This window comes from Salvelinus namaycush, chromosome 8 (assembly GCF_016432855.1).
Source record: "Salvelinus namaycush isolate Seneca chromosome 8, SaNama_1.0, whole genome shotgun sequence".
NCBI classification, from domain to species: Eukaryota; Metazoa; Chordata; class Actinopteri; order Salmoniformes; family Salmonidae; genus Salvelinus; species Salvelinus namaycush.
Window position 1 is genome coordinate 57,829,709 of NC_052314.1, and position 24,693 is coordinate 57,854,401.

The 24,693-nt window shown below is 43.0% G+C and overlaps 1 protein-coding gene and 1 non-coding gene across 2 annotated transcripts in view; both read left to right on the plus strand.

Moving 5' to 3' along the window:
- Positions 1–24,693, plus strand: part of LOC120052910 (zinc finger protein 777-like) — a 105,919-nt gene that overhangs the window by 58,998 nt on the left and 22,228 nt on the right. The window lies entirely within an intron of this gene.
- On the plus strand, positions 9,320–9,372 carry LOC120053109. The gene has a single exon (XR_005477471.1). It is a non-coding gene; the product is annotated as a U7 small nuclear RNA (small nuclear RNA).

Sequence of the window (24,693 nt, forward strand, 5' to 3'; positions counted from 1 at the left end):
CAGAGAGTGTGCATAAGGGAGCTGGCACTCTCTTCCAAGTCGCGGGCCCTTACTTCCTTTAAAAAAAAAATATTACTGGCTCTGCCCTGAGGGCTAAAGCATCTGGGTGAGGTAAGAAAATTGCTTTGATCTCTTTGGTAAAAACCCTGCATGACGATAGGTGCCAGGACTGGTCGTGAGCAGGGTGTAGCTCCCGACCGGAAAGTCACTGGTCATCGAGGGGCTCGAAGATGAGGGGGAGGCACTATTACCTTGCTCCGTTTATACGGGGAAAGGAGGGTAGGCAACATAGGAGGAAAAGCATACAACATCACCCTATTTTCATGGGTGTGTCAGCTCTCTTACCCCAAATGGCTTGGTCACCGGTTTGGGGATGGGGTCTCCCAGGGCCCTCACAGGGTCATTGCTTCTACCAGGCTGCAGCAAGTCAGTCCGGATAGATGCGGGAAGCAGGCTTACTCAGGACAGAGCAGCCAACGGCTGACCTACAACGTCAGGCAGTATAGCCGGAGGAAAAAGGAAACGACTGCTAAGTAACTGGTATGTCTTGGCCCTGCTCCATGGAGGAGGGTTGTCAAGAGGAAAAAGGAAACGACTGCAGCGCAGTATTCCTAATCCTGGGCGGTAGGACAGCTAAGTAACGGCTATTTCTTGGCCCTGCTCCATGGAGGAGGGTTGTCAAGAGCGAAGATACTTTTGCATATGTAGACACCTCTTCAAATTAGTGGATTCGGCTATTTCAGCAATACCCGTTGCTGACAGGTGTATAAAATCGAGCACACAGCCATGCAATCTCCATAGACAAACATTGGCAGTAGAATGGCATTACTGAAGAGCTCAGTGACTTTCAATGTGACTTTCAACTTTCTGCCCTGCTAGAGCTGCCCGGACAATTTGAAGTGCTTTTATTGTGAAGTGGAATTATCTAGGAGAAACAACGGCTCAGCCGCAAAGTGGTAGGTAACACAAGCTCACAGAACGGGACTGCCGACTGCTAATGGCCGTAGCATGTCTGTCCTCGGTTGCAACACTCACTACCGAGTTCCAAACTGCCTCTGGAAGCAACGTCAGCACAATAATTGTTTGTCGGGAGCTTCATTAAATAGGTTTCCATGGCTGAGCAGCCACACACAAGCTTAAGATCACCATGCGCAATGCCAAGCGTCAGCTGGAGTGGTGTAAAGATGGCCGCCATTAGACTCTGGAGCAGTGGAAAGTCAGACAAATGAATCTCGGTTTGGTGGATGCCAGGAAAACGCTACCTGCACGGTGTGGAAGAACTTGACTGGCCTGCACAGAGCCCTAACCTGAACCCCATCGAACAACTTTGGGATGAATTGGAACGCCGACTGCAAGCCAGGCCTAATCGGCCAACATCAGTGCCCAACCTCCCTAATGCTCTTGTGGCTGAATGGAAGCAAGTCCCCGCTGCAATGTTCTAACATGTAGTGGAAAGCCTTCCAAGAAGAGTGGAGGCTGATATAGCAGCAAAGGGGGACCAACTCCATATTAATGCCCATAATTTTGGAAGGAGGTGTTCTACGAGCAGGTGTCCACATACTTTTGGTCATGTAGTGTATATCCTCAGCCACTAACTCCCGTAAAATGGGTAGGCAGAGCAGGCAGTGGCACGGTTGCGTGAACCAATCGCAGTAAATTCGGAACGAGGAAAAGCTGAAGCTTTGTGGACTAGAGAGTACCAGATAGCTGTTTGGGGCTCTGGCGCCAGGTGAGGGCGCCGTCCCGTCCCGTCCCCCTTCTTCTCTAAGACCCAGAAAGTAAAGTAAATAATTATTATATTGACTGATCTCAAGTTAAATGGAGAGGGTTCTCCATAACAGATCCAAGTCTCCTTTGCCATGTAGAGGAAAAACACATCTCAGAACCTAAAAAGGTCTGAGAGGGTTTCACAGTGAGCCCTGGAACTATGTTCTCCCATTGGACATGAAAATATGGTTAGGGTTACCCTGCCTTGCAGTCCAGAGCAGTGGTTTTCAACTGGTGTGCCTTGAGGAACCCTCAGGTGTGCCCCAAAACTTTTCCTAATCTTGAAAAAATAATGGAACACTCACTTATAAACGTGACCTGTGGAATGCAAATTAAATTTTGACTTGAGGGCACCAGTGCTGCTTAGATAATATTTTGAATGGCACATAGTTACATCAGCATCGTTGTTTCAAGTCCAGTGCGGTCAGGCTGTTATATTTGAATCATTCATGAGCAAAGTAATTGCGAGAACCATTATTAGCACAGGCAAGTCTGATAATTAGGCTTAGCTCTACCAGAGCCTCTGCCATAGAAACAAACGGAGCATGGCTTTGTGTCGGTGGTTTCACCGTCTCCAGCTCAAACTATTCAAAACTAAAGACCTATTTTACCAGAGCTACATTAATTAATTTATTCTTAAAGGGATACACACAAATTAATCATTATGAGTAAGGAACTATACAAACTATGAAAATTGTTCAAACAAGCCCCATTTAATCTATAATGGGGATGGTTACACACTCCATGTTGAAAGTGTGTTTATTATCTCTCTGTGTGTGTGTGTGTGTGTGTACGTATCTGAGGGAGTGTATGTCTGTGTAATCTGTATCACCTGTCTCTTCCAGGAGGAGGAGGGTCCAGAGGTGCTGCTGGTGAAGGAGGAGGGGTGTGAGGAGGGTCTGGGGAACCCTGAGGGGACCATGGTCATGGAAAACAACCAAACTAAACCTCCTCCTGAACCCACAGAGGAACCAGCTGAGCAGCACAGGACTACACACAGTCTCACTGAGATGATCCCCATTAGCCGACGCCAATGCGCGACATGTAATCTTAATGGGATCCGACACTTTAAAAATATATATATATTTAACCAGGAAAGTCAGTTAAGAACAAATTCTCATTTACAATGATGGCCTACACCGGATGACGCTGGGCCAATTGTGCGCCGCCCTATGGGACTCCCAATCATGGCCGGTTGTGATACAGCCTGGAATCGAACCAGGGTGTCTGTAGTGACGCCTCAAGCACGGAGATGCAGTGCCTTAGACCGCTGTGCCACTCGGGAGCCCATAACGAAAAAGACTACAATTTACATACATTTAAAAACATTAACATGTAATGTATGTGTGTGCATCTATCAGTTACACATACATGTTCAGTACATACACACAACAAGTAGGTCACATGAGGTAGGCGTCATGCCATAAGGTGTTGCTTCATTCGTTTTTTGATCATCTAGACAGGTGGAGACCTGGTCCTCGATCAGGACTTCTACTCAGAGACTCTTTGTGGCTACGGGCCCAGGTCTTGAATCATTTTGCATTAAGTGTGGGACCATGTCTTTGAATGATCAAACCATTAAAGTGTCAAGTAATCAAATCAACTAACATGTTTGCATAGTACTCATAGCAGTCCCTCATTGCCCAATCAGAAGATGCTCCATAGCAGGGTGCTCATATCAGATTTCTTGATCCAACATCCTCTCACTCTGTATCTCTTACACAGTCAGTAGACATGGAGGATGGGAAGCCTGATCTGCTGCTGGTCAAAGATGAGAAAATAGAAGATGGACCAGAGAACATTGACCTGCTGAGTGGACTAAAGATGGGGGAGCATCTTAGCTTCCCGCCAACCATCTGCAGGAAGAGGTTTAACCCATAACAGGTGCTTCCTTCAGCCTGCCTTCTATAGGATCTATCAACTGGAACATGGACCCTGCGACAACACAGACACTCCCTGGCCTTCATCCTCCTCACACTCCCCTAATGTTAAACCAGACCTCAGACAATGCCAGTGCCTCAACGCTAAGTAGCTACACAAGCCCTTTGACAAATAACAGTAGTAGACACGGAATCATTGAAGGTGGCAGCACCAAAGAGAAGCGCTTCCCGTGTTCAATTTTCTCAAACTGTTGGAGGATGCACACGGGGAAGAAACCAATTGGCTGCCACCTGTGCCAGGCTAGTTTCTCCCACTTGTCCAACCTGAAGAGGCACCAGAGGGTCCACACAGGGGGGAAATCCTACAGCTGGCCCCAGTGTGAGAAGAGGTTCAGCACCAGGTGACGATGCACCCGAAGGTCCACACGGGAGAGAGGTAATTTACTTGTACTCACTGCGGGAAGAGGTTCTCAGAGAGGAGCTACCTCAGGATACACCAGCAGAAAATGCACAAGGCCCATGTACAGAGTATAGTGACATGTAATGTAGTACTAGCTAGTTTGTAGTTTATTCTGTTGGTTTTGGATGTAGTAGGAAACTAGATGAGGTGAACTGAGGAAAGAATGAGTATGATGAGACAGAGTAGATTATATGGTGATGGTTGGTGTGGTGGTGTCTGTAAAGATGTAAAGATTCACTGATGAAGAGTGACAAACTTTGGCTCTTTAGGTTGATACTGGTGTTTTATAGTAAGATAATGATAGTGCCTTAATTCATGTTTACTTGACATTAATTAGTGAAGCTGTGTGTAATGTAATGTTGAACCTTTTCCAAAGTATTCTAAAACTAATTTTATCAAAGCGAGGGTACCAGATTTACAGAAAATAGTGTTACCATAGTGAGAAAAGTTATTCTTCTTGTCACGTATCATTTTGTGCAATAAAAGTACAGTACTTCACGTTATGTGAGTGTATGACTATTTTGTTTAAATTAAATACAAAATCAACGTACTTTTTTGTTGTTGATAATTTTAGGGACTGAGTTTCCCTTCTCTCAGTCGAACCAAAACGTTATACTTCATTCTTAAATCAACACATATGGAAAAAGAATGATATTAAACTCCAATGGCTCCATATTGTTAGGTACTTGAATCACAGTGTTAGAGATGGGCTTGACTGTGGTTAACATTTTATAATATCGGGTTTGTGTGTAGAGCAGAGTTTCTTATATAATCCTTTATGCTTTTCTGTACAATTTGTGTTTACAGTTTGCAGTCCATGAGGATCTGCTGATATCCAGTGTTACTAGTGGTAGAGACTGGACCTCTGAGGTGGCTGGTCACAAACCAGGACTTCCTTCCTGAATCGGAACCAGGACCAAACCGCGAGGGACAGAGACTCCACCACAACCACCACACAGAACACAACCAGTGGACAGGTGGACTGAACAACCTCGGTCTCTCTGATGACCGCCAGGACAGAGGTTCCAGTCAGGGATCAAGTCTGCAGCCCAGACCCTTCTCTTCACAGTCTCAGTGCAGGGATGAAGCAGGGCCTGGAGCTGATAGGAACAGAAGGGTCTATCTATATGATACAAACACCACAGTATCCATGATGAACAGAACAGGTCACTCTGGGCTTCAGCCTTCACAGAGTGTGGTGGGAGACCCCCCTGGTGGTAGTCTATCAGCAAGTCTGTCTTCTCCTTCAGGATCTCATCTAATGTCTGGTGACTGGGTTAATAGAAGGCCTGGGCCTGGGTCTAGCCTTCCTCAGCTACCTCACCAATACAGACAGGGTCAGGATGAGCGTTCACCATGAGAGGTACCTAGCCTATAACAAAGCACACAATCCCAACAACACCCAAACAATGACTAGAGGTCAAGGAGGGAGCTCAAAGACTAACCACCTGAGGGTGGTGGCTCCTGCCTCTACCTCCTCTGGTGTCATTCACAACGTGGAGAGGCCCTTCAAGTGTAAGCTGCATTTAAAAGATCTTCTCCTTCCTGAGTAACCTTATCAGACATAGGAGTGTCCACAAGGGGAAGAAATTGTGGCAGTGTGGCTTGAGATTATTTAATTTGATTTAACTAGGCAAGTCAGTTAAGAACAAATTCTTATTTACAATGACGGCCTACCCCGGCCAAACCCTAACGACGCTGGGCCAATTGTGCACCACCCTATGGGACTCCCAATCACGGCCGGATGTGATACAGCCTGGAATCGAACCAGTGCTAGAGGCGTCAACCGTTAATATTTTCTAGTGATGAAGACATGGATGTCCCAGGGTGGGGGAAGCAAAATGGGTCAACTTTGAGCATCTCTATCTCCTGAATGTTCTGGCATTCAGGTCCAAAAAGTCACTTTCTGACCACTTGGGAAAATATGTATGGTAAGTTATATTCAATCAAAAGGGGTGTAGTCAAAAAGTGATTGAAATCAAATGGAACAACCCCTTTGTTTAGGATGGTAATAGAGCTCACCAGCTTGTAGTCCTAAAAAACGGAAATTAGTTACCTCTGGTTCTTTCAGCCATTCCTATGGGGGGGAGGAATGGGGTTTTGGGATAAAAGGTGAAAATATGGTCTGAGGTTGATAAGTTTTGGAGATATTTTACGTTTTGTTCTATGAGATATCATCTGTCAGGTAATATGACCTTTATGAATCCTTTGTGATTGTTTTGATTACATAAATGCTTCAGAATTCCCCAAAAGTGATGTTAGCTGATGAATCAGATCTCCTAAGCCTCAAGTCTGCTCTGATCTTGAAATATACTGATGAATGTGTAATGTCACAAGCAGTACCGTATTTAAAAGAACAGCGCGCATTCGCTTTTCATTTAACCACACCCCTGAGCTATAACATCCTTTCACCTCAGTGTAAACGGAAGTAAACAGTGACCAAGGAAATTTCCACGTTACAGTTTTTATTTTTGTTATTTATACAATTTTTTAAACCATGGAACTCTAAATATGACTCGTTTAACTGCACAGCATCACATACTTACCCCATGTAGTCTTTAATTCGCTTTGCAAACAGGACTTGGTTGTTAAATGTTATCTAGGTAACGCTAGCTAGCTGCTAAGGGTTAACTAACAATGGCTAACGGTATGGTTTTTCACACTCAGATTGCCTCCATCATGGAGGTGCTAGCGAATGCAGCCGTGGCAGAGGTCTGCAAACTCGTAGATGACGACTATGCAGTGTTTCGTTTGGAAATAACTCAAAGTCAGAAAGAAAACAGGGGATTGCGGAGGAAACTACAGCTACTGGAACTGAAGGTGGCACGGGAGCGCGCAGAGAGGACAATGCGAGAGCGCGTCCACGCCAGTCCCAGAAGTGTCAAGATCGTCGACGCATACAGAGGAATGGCAAGAGGTACATTTAGCAGAATAGTCCGGGAGCAGAATAGTCCAGGCGATATATGAAAATTATGTTCACTTTTTCATAAAGCATATAATTTGCAACACTTGTACAATTTGGGGCCCAGAACATTTCAATACTATCCAGCTGCAGCCCTAAAGTATAGCCTGTTACTAAAACTAGCCTGTCAACAAAACCAATACTATCGCCATCTACTTGTATGTGGTAGGGATTAAGGATGATTCTACATCAATTTTTTTGAATTCGTATTTTATGACTACAGAAGTAGAAAACAAATTCATTAAAAAAAACACCGATTAACTCAGTACACCATCGCGTTTGATCACAATCACGTATATTTATGCAATACATTTTCCAAAATGGATGTATAGAAAACTTACAATGATGTGTATGTCCAAAATAATCCGTTTGAAGTACTGAAAATGACAAAAACAAACACATTAAAATTAACTCAGTGGAAACGTATCTGAGTTCTTGATAAATTGACGAGGACATTCAATTATTAATCATGTAGAACAGTGGTATGATATGCCATAACAATTTTAGCAATTGTATTTCTCTTGCAGTGTAGACAATTGGGTTCATATGAGAAAAATAAGTCTGAAAACAGTTTCTGCATGAGTAAATATTTACACTTAAAGATGATGATAACAGGTTATAGCTATAAACATGCCAGTCTAGTGGTTTTAAAGTCAGCGGTAGGGCTGAAATGTTAAACCTACAGTAACAGTGAGGTTTTCCCTTTTGCCTCTGAAACAGAATCAAAGTTACAACAATACCTAAAAAACGAATCAGAAAACTGTCACATACTGACAATGTATCAATGTATCTTACCGCTATGACAAACATAGCTCACTTTTTCGATCCACAAAATCTTACAGTATGAACATGTATATGTTAACCCTAATGTCCATTTTTAAAATACACTCAATCCTTCTTCAACAAAAAGAATGAAGATAAGATACATGACAGAGATGATAGAATCCATCTTCTCTTTTCTTCCCTTACCATTCACAGCAAAGATTATTCCTGCTATTCAATCAATCAGGGACGGGTGAGAACAAAAGGACAAACTAAAGAGCTCTCAAACAATATAGTTTTGGCCGTGGAGAAAGGAGACGGGGCAGAGATGAGTTTAGCTTCTGAAGACACCACTGCACTGTGTTCCGGCCTGGCTGGCTAATTGCCTCCTGCTATGCGGAACCAATCTACTTGAGGATTTTGTGGTAGGGGGTGAGGGTGAGGGAGGAGGAGAATGCGTGGATGTCGTCAATGAGCGTTGCGTTGGCCAGCATGGGCGAGGTGGGAAGGTCAGCTTGGACACTTCTCTGTAGGATAAAGTGGAGGTCTTAGGGGTCTTGGTCCTCTTCCCCCTATGCAGGGCTCGGGTTGGGGCCACAGCTGCTCTGCCTGGTTGTTCTCCTCTCCAAAGCCTACCACCTGACAGAAAGAGAGAGAGACACACACATACTTAAAACAGGAAATAGAGATTTCAAACTTAAATGGGACATTCTGGTGCACTGAATTTAACAGACAATTTAAAGTTATTTAATATTCTAATGACTTATCAGCCAAGATCCATAATCACAATAGGAGGTTAGTGTCCACATGAAGCACAAGAGAAGTTGCATGTGTTGTCACAAAGGGCCTTGAAGTAAGCATGTAGACAGGTGTCTGCCCACATGAAAAAATACTACAGTTTACTGTACAGTACTTAAAAAAAATATTTTATTTTTATTTAACCTTTTTTTAACTAGGCAAGTCCAGTTAAGAACAAATTCTTATTTACAATGACAGCCTACCGGGGAACAGTGCCTTGTTCAGGGGCAGAGCGACATATTTTTACCTTGTCAGTTCGGGGATTCGATCCAGCAACCTTTTGGTTACTGGCCCAACGCTCTAAACACTAGGCTATCTGCCGCCCACACTTAGAATAGACTTCTATAGTAAACGTTAGTATACACACAGTAGTATCCCTCAATCATGTGTGTTACGTACTATAAAATATTGTAGTATACTGTAGAATACTATAGTTAATACTACAGTATTATTCGGCAAAAAAAATCACTGCAGTAAATACAACAATAATGTCCGCAAAAACACTACACTTTTTTTTTACTATTGTAAATACTACAGTATTTAATTTGCATATACCCTACCCATTCCCCTCCCCATATCCCAATCTTTTCCACCCATAAGTGAGAAACCTACATGCCAAATATAGACCATATTGTTCAATACAGGTTATAGAAAATCTGTTCAGACCCCAGTCCTACCTACAGGTCTGTAAAATGTGCTCTTTTAGTATTTCTCCAGTAGGTTTCCTCAAGGAGAAAGCCTCCACTTTTATGTCAAAGATAATAAAAACAAAAACACAAGAGTAAATACTTTGGTAATGACAGTAAATACTACAGTCCACGAAAACACTACAGTATACAACAATCCACAAAATTACTAATTACTATATTATATACTACTGTTTTTTTTCACTACAGTATTTATACAAGAGTTAACAGTAAATATTACAGTATTCCCTGTTGTGTTTTTGCAGCCTTTTTAAAAAGATGAAGATGGCACCGAAGAACATGGCTGACGTTTTACATTGTCCCAACCAATTGTGCAATTCAAAAAAAAAAAAAATGTTTTGTGTAACTTATTTTTTTACTTATTGTGTACATAATGTTGCTGCTATGTGTTGCTGCTATTGTGTACATAATGTTGCTGCTATGACCAAAAATAACTTCTGGACATCAGAAAAGTAATTACTCACCGCGGACTTGAATAAACTTTTTCTTTTAACGAGTCCGACGAGAAGGATATCCTGCTTTCACTGGAACAGGCCCAGATCGACACTTTTTGCGTGAAGACAAGACGCCGGAAAAGGGGACGCGGATCGGGGATCATTCTGAGAAGCCGGAGGCGAGCGAGTAAACTCCCAATCCCTTCCATTCTCCTTGCTAACGTGCAATCGTTAGAAAATAAAATTGATGACCTACTATTAAGATTATCCTACCAACGGGACATTAGAAACTGAAACATCTTATTTCACCGAGACGTGGCTGAATGAAGAAACGGACAATATAGAGCTGGCGGGATTTTCCATGCACTGGCAGAACAGAGACGCTACCTCTGGTAAGACAAGGGTTGTGGGTGTGTCTTTTTGTCAATAACAGCTGGTGCACGATGTCTAATATTAAAGAAGTCTCGAGGTATTGCTCGCCTGAGGTAGAGTACCTTATGATAAGCTGTCGACCACACTATCTACCAAGAGAGTTCTCATCTGTATTAATCGTAGCCGTCTATTTACCACCACAAAGCAAAGCTGCCACTAAGATCGCTCTCAACCAATGCTATAAGGCCATAAGCAAAGAAGAAAATGCTCACCCAGAAGCGGCGCTCCTAGTGGCCAGGGACTTTAATTAATGCAGGCAAACTTAAATCAGTTTTACCAAATTTTTACCAGCATGTCACATGTGCAACCAGGGGAGAAAAAAAATCCTGGACCATCTTTACTCCACACACAAAGATGCATTCAAAGCTCTCCCCCGCCCTCCATTTGGCAAATCGGACCACAATTCTAAGGAAGTACCAGTGACTCGCTCAATACGGAAGTGGTCAGATGACATGGATGCTACACTACAGGACTGTTTTGCTTGCACAGACTGGAATATGTTCCGGGATTCATCCAATGGCATTGAGGAATACATCACCTCAGTCATCGGCTTCATCAATAAGTGCATCGATGATATCGTCCCCACAGTGACTGTACATACATATCCCAACCAGAAGCCATGGATTACAGGCAACATCCGCATTGAGCTAAATGCTAAAGCTGCCACTTTCAAGGAGCGAGAGACGAATCCGGACGCTTATAAAAAATCCCGCTATGCCCTCAGACGAACCATCAGACAAGCAAAGCGTCAATACAAGATTAATATTGAATCCTACTACACCGGCTCTCACGCTCGTCGGATCTGGCAGGGCTTGAAAACTATTGCGGACCACAAAGGGAAACCCAGATGCGAGCTGCCCAGTGACGCGAGCCTACCAGATGAGCTAAATGCCTTTTTATGCTCACTTCGAGGCAAGCAACACTGAAGCATGCACGAGAGCACCAGCTGTTCTGGATGACTGTGTGAAAAAGCTCTCGGTAGCCGATGTGAACAAAACCTTTAAACAGGTCAACATTCACAAATCCGCTGGGCCAGACGGATTACCAGGACGTGTACTCAAAGCATGCGCGGACCAACTGGCAAGTGTCTTCACTGACATTTTCAACCTCTCCCTGACTGAGTTTTTAATACCTACATGTTTCAAGCAGACCACCATAGTCCCTGTGACAAGGAAGCGAAGGTAACCTGCCTAAATGATTACCGCCCCATGGCACTCACGTCGGTAGCCATGAAGTGCTTTGAAAGGCTGGCCATGGCTCACATCAACAGCATCCTCCCGGACACCCTAGACCCACTGTAATTTGCATACCGCCCCAACAGATCCACAGATGATGCAATCTCAATCGCACTCCACACCGCCCTTTCTCACCTGGACAAAAGGAACACCTATGTGAGAATGCTGTTCGACTACAGCTCAGCGCTCAACACCATAGTGCCCACGAAGCTCATCTCTAAGCTAAGGACACTGGAACTAAACACCTCCCTCTACAACTGGATCCTGGACTTCCTGACGGGCCGCCCCCAGGTGGTTAGAGTAGGCAACAACACGTCTGCCACGCTGATCCTCAAAAGTGGGGCCTCTCAGGGGTGTGTACTTAGTCCCCTCCTGTACTCCCTGTTCACCCACGACTGCGTGGCCAAACACGACTCCAACACCATCATTACGTTTGCTGACGACACAACAGTGGCCTGATCACCGACAACAATGAGATGGCCTACATGGAGGAGGTCAGAGAACTGGCAGTGTGGTGCCAGGACAACAAACTCTCTCTCAATGTCAGCAAGACAAAGGAACTGATCGTGGACTACAGGAAAAGGCGTGCCGAACAGGCCCCCATTAACATCGACGGGGCTGTAGTGGAGCGGGTCGAGAGTTTCAAGTTCCTTGGTGTCCACATCACCAACTAACTATCATGGTCCAAACATACCAAGACAGTTGTGAAGAGGGCACGACAAAACTCTTTCCCCCCTCAGGAGCCTGAAAAGATTTGGCATGGGCCCCCAGATCGTCAAAAGGTTTTACAGCTGCACCATCGAGAGCATCCTGACCGGTTGCATCACCGCCTGGTATGGCAACTGCTCGGCATCTGAACGTAAGGTGCTACAGAGGGTAGTGCAAACGGCCCAGTACATCACTGGGGGCAAGCTTCCTGCCATCCAGGACCTATATAATAGGCGGTGTCAGAGAAAATTGTCAGAGACTCTAGTCACCCAAGTTATAGACTGTTTTCTCTGCTACCGCACAGCAAGCGGTACCGGAGCGCTTGCCGTCTAGGACCAAAAGGCTCCTCAACAGCTTCTACCCCCAAGCCATTAGACAGCTGAACAATTCATAAAAATCGCCACCGGCCAATTTACATTGACCCCCCCTCCCCCTTGTACACTGCTGCTACCCGCTGTTTGTTTGTTACCTCACTTCGCCCCCACCAACAAGTACAGATTACCTCAACTAGCCTGTACCCCTGCACACTGACTCGGTACCGGTGCCCCCTGTATATAGCCTCGTTATTGTTATTCTTATTCTTATTGAGCTTCAGGCACTCAGACATTTTGTCTCCAAACCATTTATTTTCTACCATCTCCGGCAAAACATCTTCCCTCATGTTTTCACTTTCCGCTGTAATGTACAATAGTCCACTAACTATTTGAAAGAAAATAACACTTGATTGTTGTGCTAGTTCATGGTTAGACTGGCATTGAGGTGACTCGCAGTACACTTCATGTGCCTCCTCCTTTCTCTGTATGTGAAAAGGCACACTTGAACCGTGCATTGTTTTGACAACAGCAAATAATCAATTTGCCTTCGTTGGATCCAGGAACTGGCTGGGCAGGTTTGAAGTTGAAGTGACATCCCCACTGTGAACACCTGAGTACTTACTTAATACATGCTTGGACAGATTTTTCCAGTTTTTTTCATGTTACATTTGGGGCGTACTACCGTTTGCTAGTTTTTACAGTTGAAGTCAGAAGTTTACATACACCTTAGCCAAATACATTTAAACTCAGTTTTTCACAATTCCTGACATTTAATCATAGTAAAAATTCATTGTATTAGGTCAGTTAGGATCACCACTTTATTTTAAGAATGTGAAATGTCAGAATAATAGTAGAGTGATTTATTTCAGCTTTTATTTCTTTCATTACATTCCCAGTGGGTCAGAAGTTGACATACACTCAATTAGTATTTGGTAGCATTGCCTTTAAATTGTTTAACTTGGGTCAAACGTTTCGGGTAGCCTTCCACAAGCTTCCCACAATAAGTTGGGGGATTTTTGGCCCATTCCCCCTGACAGAGCTGGTGTAACTGAGTCAGGTTTGTAGACCTCCTTGCTCGCACATGCTTTTTCAGTTCTGCTCACAAATTTTCTATGGGATTGAGGTCAGAGCTTTGTGATGGCCACTCCAATACCTTGACTTTGTTGTCCTTAAGCCATTTTGCCACAACTTTGGAAGTATGCTTGATGTCATTGTCCATTTGGAAGACCCATTTGCAACCAAGCTTTAAATTCCTGATGTCTTGAGATGTTGCTTCAATATATCCACATAATTTTACTTTCTTATGATGCCATCTATTTTGTGAAGTACACCAGTCCCTCCTGCAGCAAAGCACCCCCACAACATGATGCTGCCACCCCCGTGCTTCATGGTTGGGATGATGTTCTTCGGCTTGCAAGCCTCACCCTTTTTCCTCCAAACTTAACGATGGTCATTATGGCCAAACAGTTCCATTTTTGTTTCATCAGACCAGAGGACAATTCTTCAAAAAGTACGATCTTTGTCCCCATGTGCAGTTGCAAACTATAGTCTGGCTTTTTTATGGCGGCTTTGGAGCAGTGGCTTCTTCCTTGCTGAGCGGCCTTTCAGGTTATGTTGATATAGGACTCGTTTTACTGTGGATATAGATACTTTTGTATCTGTTTCCTCCAGCATCTTCACAAGGTACTTTGCTGTTGTTCTGGGATTGATTTGCACTTTTAGCACCAAAGTACGTTCATCGCTAGGAGACAGAACGCGTCTCCTTCCTGAGCGGTATGACGGCTACGTGGTCCCATGGTGTTCATTCTTGCGTACTATTGTTAGTACAGATGAACGTGGTACCTTCAGTAATTTGGAAATTGCTCCCAAGGATGAATCAGACTTGTGGAGGTCTACACATTTTTTCCTGAGGTCTTGGCTGATTTCTTTTAATTTTCCCATGATGTCAAGCAAAAAGGCACTGAGTTTGAAGGTAGGCCTTGAAATACATCCAGAGGTACACCTCCAATTGACTCAAATTATGTCAATTAGCCTATCAGAAGCTTCTAAAGCCATGACATAATTTTCTGGAATTTTCCAAGCTGTTTAAAGGCACAGTCAACTTAGTGTATGTGAACTTCTGACCCACTAGAATTGTGATACAGTGAATTGTAAGTGAAATAATCTGTCTGCAGACAGTTGTTGGAAAAATTACTTGTGTCATACACAAAGTAGATGTTCTAACCGACTTGCCAAAACTATAGTTTGTTAAAACCAAATTAGTTTAAAAAGTTTGATTAAAACCAAATTATGGTAGGTCTACTATATTACGTATTGGATCACTAAAAAAATAAACTTTTACATTACTGTGTAGTTTACCAATAAAATGGTCTGAAGGGGATGTGGACATACTCGGTAGACATATCCCGAAAGAAAGAAATGATCTCACTCCAATACATTTTTATAGAAGTTAGCAAAAATAGATAATATCTTGCTACTATGGAAAGGAAAATACCTATTTGTGGAAAACTCGCCCTGATTAACTCTTTAGTCATATCACAGTTTACCTACAGTGGGGAGAACAAGTATTTGATACACTGCCGATTTTGCAGGTTTTCCTACTTACAAAGCATGTAGAGGTCTGTAATTTTTATCATAGGTACTCTTCAACTGTGAGAGACGAAGAAAATCCAGAAAATCACATTGTATGATTTTTAAGTAATTCATTTGCAATTTATTGCATGACATAAGTATTTGATACATCAGAAAAGCAGAACTTAATATTTGGTACAGAAACCTTTTGTTTGCAATTACAGAGATCATATGTTTCCTGTAGTTCTTGACCAGGTTTGCACACACTGCAGCAGGGATTTTGGCCCACTCCTCCATACAGACCTTCTCCAGATCCTTCAGGTTTCGGGGCTGTCGCTGGGCAGTACGTACTTTCAGCTCCCTCCAAATATTTTCTATTGGGTTCAGGTCTGGAGATTTGCTAGGCCACTCCAGGACCTTGAGATGCTTCTTACGGAGCCACTCCTTAGTTGCCCTGGCTGTGTGTTTCGGGTCGTTGTCATGCTGGAAGACCCAGCCACGACCCATCTTCAATGCTCTTACTGAGGGAAGGAGGTTGTTGGCCAAGATCTCGCGATACATGGCCCCATCCATCCTCCCCTCAATACGGTGCAGTCGACCTGTCCCCTTTGCAGAAAAGCATCCCCAAAGAATGATGTTTCTTCCTCCATGCTTCACGGTTGGGATGGTGTTCTTGGGGTTGTACTCATCCTTCTTCTTCCTCCAAACACGGTGAGTGGAGTTTAGACCAAAAAGCTCTATTTTTGTCTCATCAGACCTCATTACCTTCTCCCATTCCTCCTCTGGATCATCCAGATGGTCATTGGCAAACTTCAGACGGGCCTGGACATGCGCTGGCTTGAGCAGGGGGACCTTGCGTGCGCAGCAGGATTTTAATCCATGACGGCGTAGTGTGTTACTAATGGTTTTCTTTGAGACTGTGGTCCCAGCTCTCTTCAGGTCATTGACCAGGTCCTGCCGTGTAGTTCTGGGCTGATCCCTCACCTTCCTCATGATCATTGATGCCCCACGAGGTGAGATCTTGCATGGAGCCCCAGACCGAGGGTGATTGACCGTCATCTTGAACTTCTTCCATTTTCTAATAATTGCGCCAACAGTTGATGCCTTCTCACCAAGCTGCTTGCCTATTGTCCTGTAGCCCATCCCAGCCTTGTGCAGGTGTACAATTTTATCCCTAATGTCCTTACACAGCTCTCTGGTCTTGGCCATTGTGGAGAGGTTGGAGTCTGTTTGATTGAGTGTGTGGACAGGTGTCTTTTATACAGGTAACGAGCTCAAACAGGTGCAGTTAATACAGGTAATAAGTGGAGAACAGGAGGGCTTCTTAAAGAAAAACTAACAGGTCTGTGAGAGCCGGAATTCTTACTGGTTGGTAGGTGATCAAATACTTATGTCATGCAATAAAATGCAAATTAATTACTTAAAAATCATACAATGTGATTTTCTGGATTTTTGTTTTAGATTTCGTCTCTCACAGTTGAAGTGTACCTATGATAAAAATTACAGACCTCTACATGCTTTGTAAGTAGGAAAACCTGCAAAATCGGCAGTGTATCAAATACTTGTTCTCCCCACTGTATTTGCTTGTGGTTTTTCCTACACCTAGTGACCTGCTTTTTTAATTATATGAACAAAAAAATATTCCATTTTATTTGGAATGTCAAGCCAGACAAAATTTAAAGGGCCTATTTATATAATGAATGTGAATTCGGAGGGCAGAAATGATTAAATATTAAAGCATTAGACCTTTCACTAAAGGCATCAGTCATACAAAAGTTATACTTAAATCCAAAATGGTTCTCTAGTAAATTAGTAAGAATGTCTCACCCCATGTTCAAGATTGGCCTTTTTCCCTTTATTCAGATTACAACTGCTCACTTTCGGTTATTTGAAAACGAAATCATCTCCAATATATTGTTATTTTTTAAACAAGCCTTAGAAAGTTGTTTGCAATTTCAGTTTAATCCACCTGAAAAGACTGAACAAATAATACAACAAATATTGTGGTTAAACTCAAATATACTAATAGATTTTTTTTTTTTTTTTTGAAAACTCTGTTTATTAAGTTTTACACACACAGACAAGACAAAGCAATATAAATAATATACTCAACTAGAAAAAATACAAATAATACATATAAAAAAAATAACTTTAAAGATACCATACTTTAGACAAGTTAAACACACCAGGCAGAAGGCTACAAAAGGTTAAAGGGCAATCTATAGTATAGGGAGAGAGCAAACACCTCACCATTGTTCCTGTAAACAGTCAAGGGATGGGGTGGAGAAATGCAACCACTCACAGACAGTCAAGGCCACAGACCAACCATCCACTGGACCAAAAATAAAAAGTTTACAATGCTTTAAAATAAAAAATGAATAATAATAATTTTATGTAGGCGTGAACAGAATTAAAAAATAAAAATAACTGGGAAAAACAAGCTCACACCTTAGTCTCTGCCCGGGCAAGATGAACAAGGCATCCACAGGTCACAATCAATAAGCACATCAACCTTAATGCCCCCCAGCCCCACCCCAGAAAAAAACACAGAGAAATGCTCATCCAACCTCTAAGTCACAGGGGGGTCAAATACAGACTTATTTTGGTTTTAATAGGAATGCCATCAGAGGATGGACTGTTTAAAGTAAGACCGGAATGGAGCCCAAGCCTCATTAAACAGTTTGGGGTTCCCACGTGAATTGAATTTAATTTTTTCTAGTTTCAGAGAGCACAGCACATCTCTCACCCAATATTTATAAGATGGGGGAGCTGCCATCTTCCAGTTCTGTAGTATTAGCCGTCTAGCTAAAAGAGTTGTATAAGCAACAGTGTCCGACTGGATTCTTGACAGGGGGGTACCTATGGGCAGTACTCCAAAAAGGGCTGTAAGGGGAGAGGGATCTATAACAGTGTTATATATATCAGAGAAACATTTAAATATTAATTCCCAGAAACCTGACAGTTTATGACAGCCCCAGAACATATGCAACAGTGTGGCTGGTTCAATTTTACATCTGACACAGGTAGGATCAAAATCAGAGAATATTCTTCCAAGTCTGGCCCCAGACCAGTGGATACGGTGAACCACCTTGAATTGAATGAGGCTGTGTCTAGTGCTAAAAGAGGACGAATGCACCCTGCGCAGCACAGATTCCCAGGTGTCTTCCCCAAGTTCCTCCCCCAAATCCTTTTCCCATCGAGTCTTTAAAGGCACCAAAGAAGGGTTCTGTAAGTCATGAATGATTGCATATACATCTGAAATTGCGCCCCTAGGAAGCTTGTTCAGCTCCAGGATGCTCTCTATAGCTGTATTCGCAGGCCTATGGGGAAATTCAGGTGTGTTAGCTCTGACAAAGTTCCTAGTCTGGAGATAGCGGAAAAAGTGGGATTGGGGGAGGTTGAACCTTTCCTGTAGCTGAGCAAAAGAGGCAAATGTATCATCAAAGAATAATTGGGCTAGTGAGGAGAGGCCTAGTGAGTGCCAGATGCCAAAAGCCCCATCATTCAAAGATGGAGGAAATAAAATGTTCTGATTGATTGGGCCTGATAGAGAAAAGCCTCGGAGGCCAAAGGCTAAACGGAACTGATTCCAAATTTTAAGAGACTGCTTTACAATTGGGTTGACACACCTTTTGCCTAGGGACACTGGGAGAGACGAGCACAACACAGAAGAAAGTGCAGCAGGTTTACACGATTCAGACTCCATCTGGACCCAGATTGGTCTAGGGCCAGTAGGATCAGTCTGCAGCCAGTACAGAAGGGCTCTGAAATTTGCAGCCCAATAGTATGTCTGAAAATTTGGTAGAGCTAAACCCCCCAATGACTTAGGCTTCTGTAAATGTTTTCTACCAATCCGTGGTACCTTGCCATCCCAAATAAAATGCATGAATGTTTGATCCAGTGAAATAAAAAAAGATTTTGGAATAAAAATGGGTAAACATTGAAATAAATATAGAAATTTGGGCAACACACTCATTTTAATGACATTAATCCTTCCGATAAGAGAAAGAGGTAGCGCATTCCAAAAAGTAAAAGATTGTTTCAAACTGTCTGCTAGAGCAACCAAGTTTTCCTGAAACAGATTTGAATATTTCCTTGTCACTTTAACTCCCAAGTAGGTGAATTGATCCCGGACAATCCTAAACTGAGAACTTGTAAAAGAGCACTTTAAAGCAGCCTTGTTTACAGGAAAAAGCTCACTCTTGCCTAGATTCAGCTTGTACCCTGAGATTGATCCAAACCTTTTAAGAACAGATAAGGCGTGTGGCAATGAGGTATCAGGGTTAGAGATAAACAAAAGGAGGTCATCCGCATATAGCGAGACTTTCTGCTCTGAGCCCGTCCTGCTTATTCCTTGAATGGCATCATTAGAGCGTAGTGCAATGGCGAGAGGTTCGATTGCCAAAGCAAACAACAAGGGGGAGAGTGGACAGCCCTGTCTGGATCCGCGGTGCAAGGGAAAATAGTCAGAGGACAAGTTGTTAGTCCGTACCGAAGCCATGGGGGAAAAATAAAGAATCTTTATCCACGCAATGAATTTTGGGCCAAAGCCAAATCTATAAAGGGTAGCTGTTAGGTAATCCCACTCAACGCGGTCAAACGCTTTTTCTGCATCAAGTAAGACCACCACCTCTGGGTCCTCTGACGCTGGGGAGTACAGTATATTCATAAGGCGCCTAATATTGAAAAACAAATGCCTATTTCTCACAAAGCCAGTCTGGTCAGAGTGTATTACTTGATGCAGCGAGCCTTCCATACGGATGGCTAAAAGCTTGGCTAGGATTTTGTAATCACAGTTTAAAAGCGAGATTGGGCGATAGGATCCACATTCCAGGGGGTCTTTGTTTTTCTTTAATAGTAATGAAATTGAAGCCTGATAAAGACTAGGCGGTAGCTTTGAGGTATTAAGGCACTCTGCAAATAGTCGAGACAAGAATGGGCAAAGCAGACCAGAAAACGTCCTGTAAAATTCGGTTGGAAAACCATCCGGACCCGGTGATTTACCACTTTTCATTGCGGACACTGCTGTTGCAATCTCCTCAGGTGTAAATTCTTCTTCTAGACAGTCATGGGTGTCTGTATCAATTGAAGGCATATTCAGGCCGTTAAAGAAGGAATCAATCAGCAAAGGGTCTTGAGGGGATTCAGAGGTGTATAGCGCAGAGTAAAATTGTTTGAATTGATCATTGATCTCTTTATGTATAACTGTGGTGGCACCAGACGGGGTCCTTATTTGTGGGATTAAACGTGAGGCCTCAGATTTACGGATCTGATGTGCAAGGAGTTTACTGGCCTTGTCGCCTTGTTCATACACTCTGTACCGAGCTCGCAAGAGTAACTGTTCAGCTTGCCTGGTAGAAAGCTCATCAAATTCAGATTGGAGTAGTTGGCGCTCTTTATGCAGATCAGAGGAAGGAACCGTAGCATACTTCTCATCCAATGTGGCTATGGATTCGCTCAGGTCCCGAAGTCGCTGAGAGCGAACTCTGTTTTGGTTGGCTGTATAAGAAATAATTTGGCCACGTAGGTATGCTTTGAGAGACTCCCATATGGTAGAGCAGGACATACCTGGTGTTGAATTAGTTTCTAGGAATAAGGTGATTTCAGAAGAAATGAAATTGACAAACTCCTTATCTGAGAGTAAAATGGGGTTAAGACGCCATTGATAACACATAGGAGGTCGCTGGGGAAACTCTAGTTCAAGCACTAATGGTGAATGGTCAGAAATAACAATACTCTTGTAAGTACACTGCCGAAGGTTAGGCAGAAGTTTTTTGTCCAAAAAGAAGTAATCAATCCGGGAGTATGTTTGATGAACATGAGAATAAAAGGAATACTGTCTATCTGTAGGATGTAGGAAACGCCAGGCCTCAAACATGGCATATTTCTGAAGAAAGGCTTGAATAAGTAGGGCACATTTAGATGGGCCTGTAGTTGTTCGTGAGGACTTGTCAAGAACTGGGGACATTTTGCAGTTGAAATCCCCCCCTAAAATCAACAAATGAGAATCTAAATTGGGTATAGCAGACAAAAAGGAAGAAATGAAACTTGTGTCATCCCAATTGGGAGCATAAACACTAGCCAAAACAAGAGGGGTAGAAAACAGTTTACCGGTTACTATGACGTATCGTCCCTTAGGATCAGCGATAACCTCAGAATCTACAAAGGGAGTGGCTTTATCAACCAAAATGGCAGCCCCTCTTGATTTACTATGAAAGTTAGAGTGGAACACTTGACCAACCCAATCCCTACGCATCCTAAAGTGCTCACCAGTCCTCAAGTGAGTCTCTTGTAGAAATGCAACATTTGCATTCAAACCCTTTAAGTGTGTCAACACCCTCTTACGCTTCACTGGGTTATTAACCCCTTTGGTGTTCCACGAAATGTACTTGATCGCATTGTTTCGGCCCCTCTGGGCATTCCCGTTATACAACCCTGTCATTAGAGCCTAGAATGGAAAAGCAATGAGCGCCCAAAAACCCCAGAATAACTTGTCTCAGAGTAATAATGTACGGTGGTAGATGTTTGGAAAAAGTACAGAAAAACCCCCAAAAAAGACAGAATGACAACATTAGAACTGAACAATTCAACCCCTCCCCCCACCCCCTCCCCCCATCCCAGACAATACCTCCCCAAACGAGGTACAAGCCTAAATAGAACATGTTCTCTTCGCACAGTATGTCTGTGAGAGTGCGGTCTTAAACCTAAACCCACAGTCCCGCTCTTTAAAGTCGCGTTTTGTTAGTGGATCAAACAGCAAAAAGAGATAATCATTTTTTAAATAAAAAATAATAAAAGTGAATCCCTTGTGCAGACGAAATTACAAAAGCACCACTTGCAGATGTATATAATTATATTCCCAGTCTTATAACAGGCATTTGAGAGAGAAAATAAATAAAATGTACAAAGGCTCTCAGCCGAAAACCTAATTTGAAGTAAGGAAATCGTAGTAAGACAGCTTACAACCAAGACCAAAAAACTACGTGTGCGCAACGTTGAACGCTTGCTGGGCATAAATGACGCTCAGAACTTTTAAAATTTAAGTGAAGACCCCAAAAAACGTGTCGCCTCGGGAAGCATTTACTGTTTACTGGGTCAATGCAAACGGATGCAGTAAGCAAATAACCAATAATATTTTGAGTCACTGAGACGCTATGTAAACAAACTGAATAGGTGAGCAAGACAGCCTAGAAAACACATGAGTATAGTAAAACCTCAATACAATGAAATTAAAATGACTGAATGCTTGTAAGGCAAGCACACTAGATGATCAAAACATTAGATCACATCAAATAAGCCTGAATGGGTTCGCCAACTCCCCAACTATACAAAATTAGCATGTTGTAGCTAAACATAATTGTACCACAGGTGGGTTACTTACTATCCACAGTTCGCAAGCAACAGTTGCTGAACTATGAGCAAGTTCAAGACTTCTTGATGTGACGTTGAATGTGAGAGAGAGCCTCATCCGGAGATTCAAATGTGTAGTCTTTACCATCATGAGATAGCCATAAACGGGCCGGGAATCGCAGTCCGTACTTCACACCTGGATGGTCCCGAAGTAGTCGTTTGGCCTGTCCGAAAGCTGCGCGCTGCCTGGAAACAGTGGGGGAGTAGTCCTGGTAGATGGAGAAGCTCTGTCCTTGAAAGCTCAGAGTGGTATTGCGGGCTCGTCGGAGAATCTCCATCTTCTCATGGAAAAAGTGCACTCGAAGAATTATGTCACGGGGCCTCTCCCCATCCCGGGGCTTTGGGCGCAGCGACCGGTGGGCACGATCAATCAGGGGCTTTTCATCTAAGGCAAGAACATCCTTCAGCAGCCCAGAAACGAAATCCGTGGCGCGAGGCATTTCCGCTGACTCTGGGACTGATACAAGTCTCAGGTTATTGCGGCGAGAGAATCCCTCTAAACTTACACAGCTCTCCTTCACCTTTTTCAAATCCGCAGCTAGGCGTTTCACGTCAGCCTCCAGGGATGTAGTTAAGTCGGAGACATTTGTAGCGAAGGTCTCCAGTGCTGCAATCGTTGTAGTGTGCGACGCCATTGTTGTTTTGAGTGATGTGATTGCTGGCACCGTCTCGTTCCGCAGGATGGTTAGATCTGCTTTTAAAGTATCCGAAACCTCCTTTATTCGGGCCTCAATCGTAGCAACCACCTCCGTTTTCATTTCAACTATCTCAGAGCGTAGTAGTTTGATGGCCTCGAGAATGTTCACTTCAGCGCCGCCAGGCCAAGCCGCCCCCCCGGGTAAAGTATCAGTCCCCGGGCCGTCAGGCTCAGGGGAGGGCGGTGATGAGAGTGTGTCTTGTAGGCCGGGTTTTCTCAAAGTCATGCTTTTGGCCTTATGTTTCGTCGACATGCTGACATTTGGAAGTAAAGTAGTCTTGGTTTTTACGGGAAGGGATCACCAAAATAATATATGAAAATAAATACGGTTCTGCTGCAAAATTCACATAAACTTTAAAAATACCACGGGAGCAAACGGAAAACACGTCAGTCGCACATGGCGTCCCTCCAATCCCCCGATTTTCTTTTTTTAACCTGTCTGGCTCCGGCGTTCCGCTAGCGGAACTCCTCCCACATTCCACTGGAAAGGCAGAGCGCGAAATTCAAAATATATTTTTAAGAAATATTTAACTTTCACACAATAACAAGTCCAATACAGCAAATGAAAGATACACATCTTGTGAATCCAGTCAACATGTCCGATTCTTAAAATGTTTTACAGCGAAAACACCACATATATTTATGTTAGCTCACCACCAAATACAAAAAAGGACAGACATTTTTCACAGCACAGGTAGCATGCACAAAGCCAACCTAATTAACCAAGAACCAACCAAACTAACCAAGAAACAACTTCATCAGATGACAGTCTTATAACATGTTATACAATAAATCTATGTTTTGTTCGAAAAATGTGCATATTTGAGGTATAAATCAGTTTTACATTGCAGCTACCATCACAGCTACCGTCAAAAATAGCACCAAAGCAGCCAGAGTAATTATAAACACCAACGTCAAATACCTAAATACTCATCATAAAACATTTCTGAAAAATCGATGGTGTACAGCAAATTAAAGACAAACATCTTGTGAATCCAGCCAATATTTCAGATTTTTTAAGTGTTTTACAGCGAAAACACAATATAGCATTATATTAGCTTACTACAATAGCCTACCACACTACCGCATTCATTCATCAAGGCACGTTAGCGATAGCAATAGGCACGTTAGCGATAGCGAATAAACCAGCAAAAGATATTAATTTTCACTAACCTTCATAAACCTTCATCAGATGACAGTCCTATAACATCAGGTTATACATACACTTATGTTTTGTTCGAAAATGTGCATATTTAGAGCTGAAATCAGTGGTTATACATTGTGCTAACGTAGCATCTTTTTCCCAGAATGTGCGGATATTTTTATGACACTCAACTATTCTGTTCACTCTAACTATTCATAAACGTTACTAGAAAATACATGTTGTATAGGAAATGATAGATACACTAGTTCTTAATGCAATCGCCGTGTTAGAATTCTAAAAATAACTTCATTACGACATCCAGCTTAGTTATAGCGAGAGAGTACCCAAAATCTGGGCGTACCCACATGTTCGACAGATATATGAAATAGCATCATAAAATGGGTCCTACTTT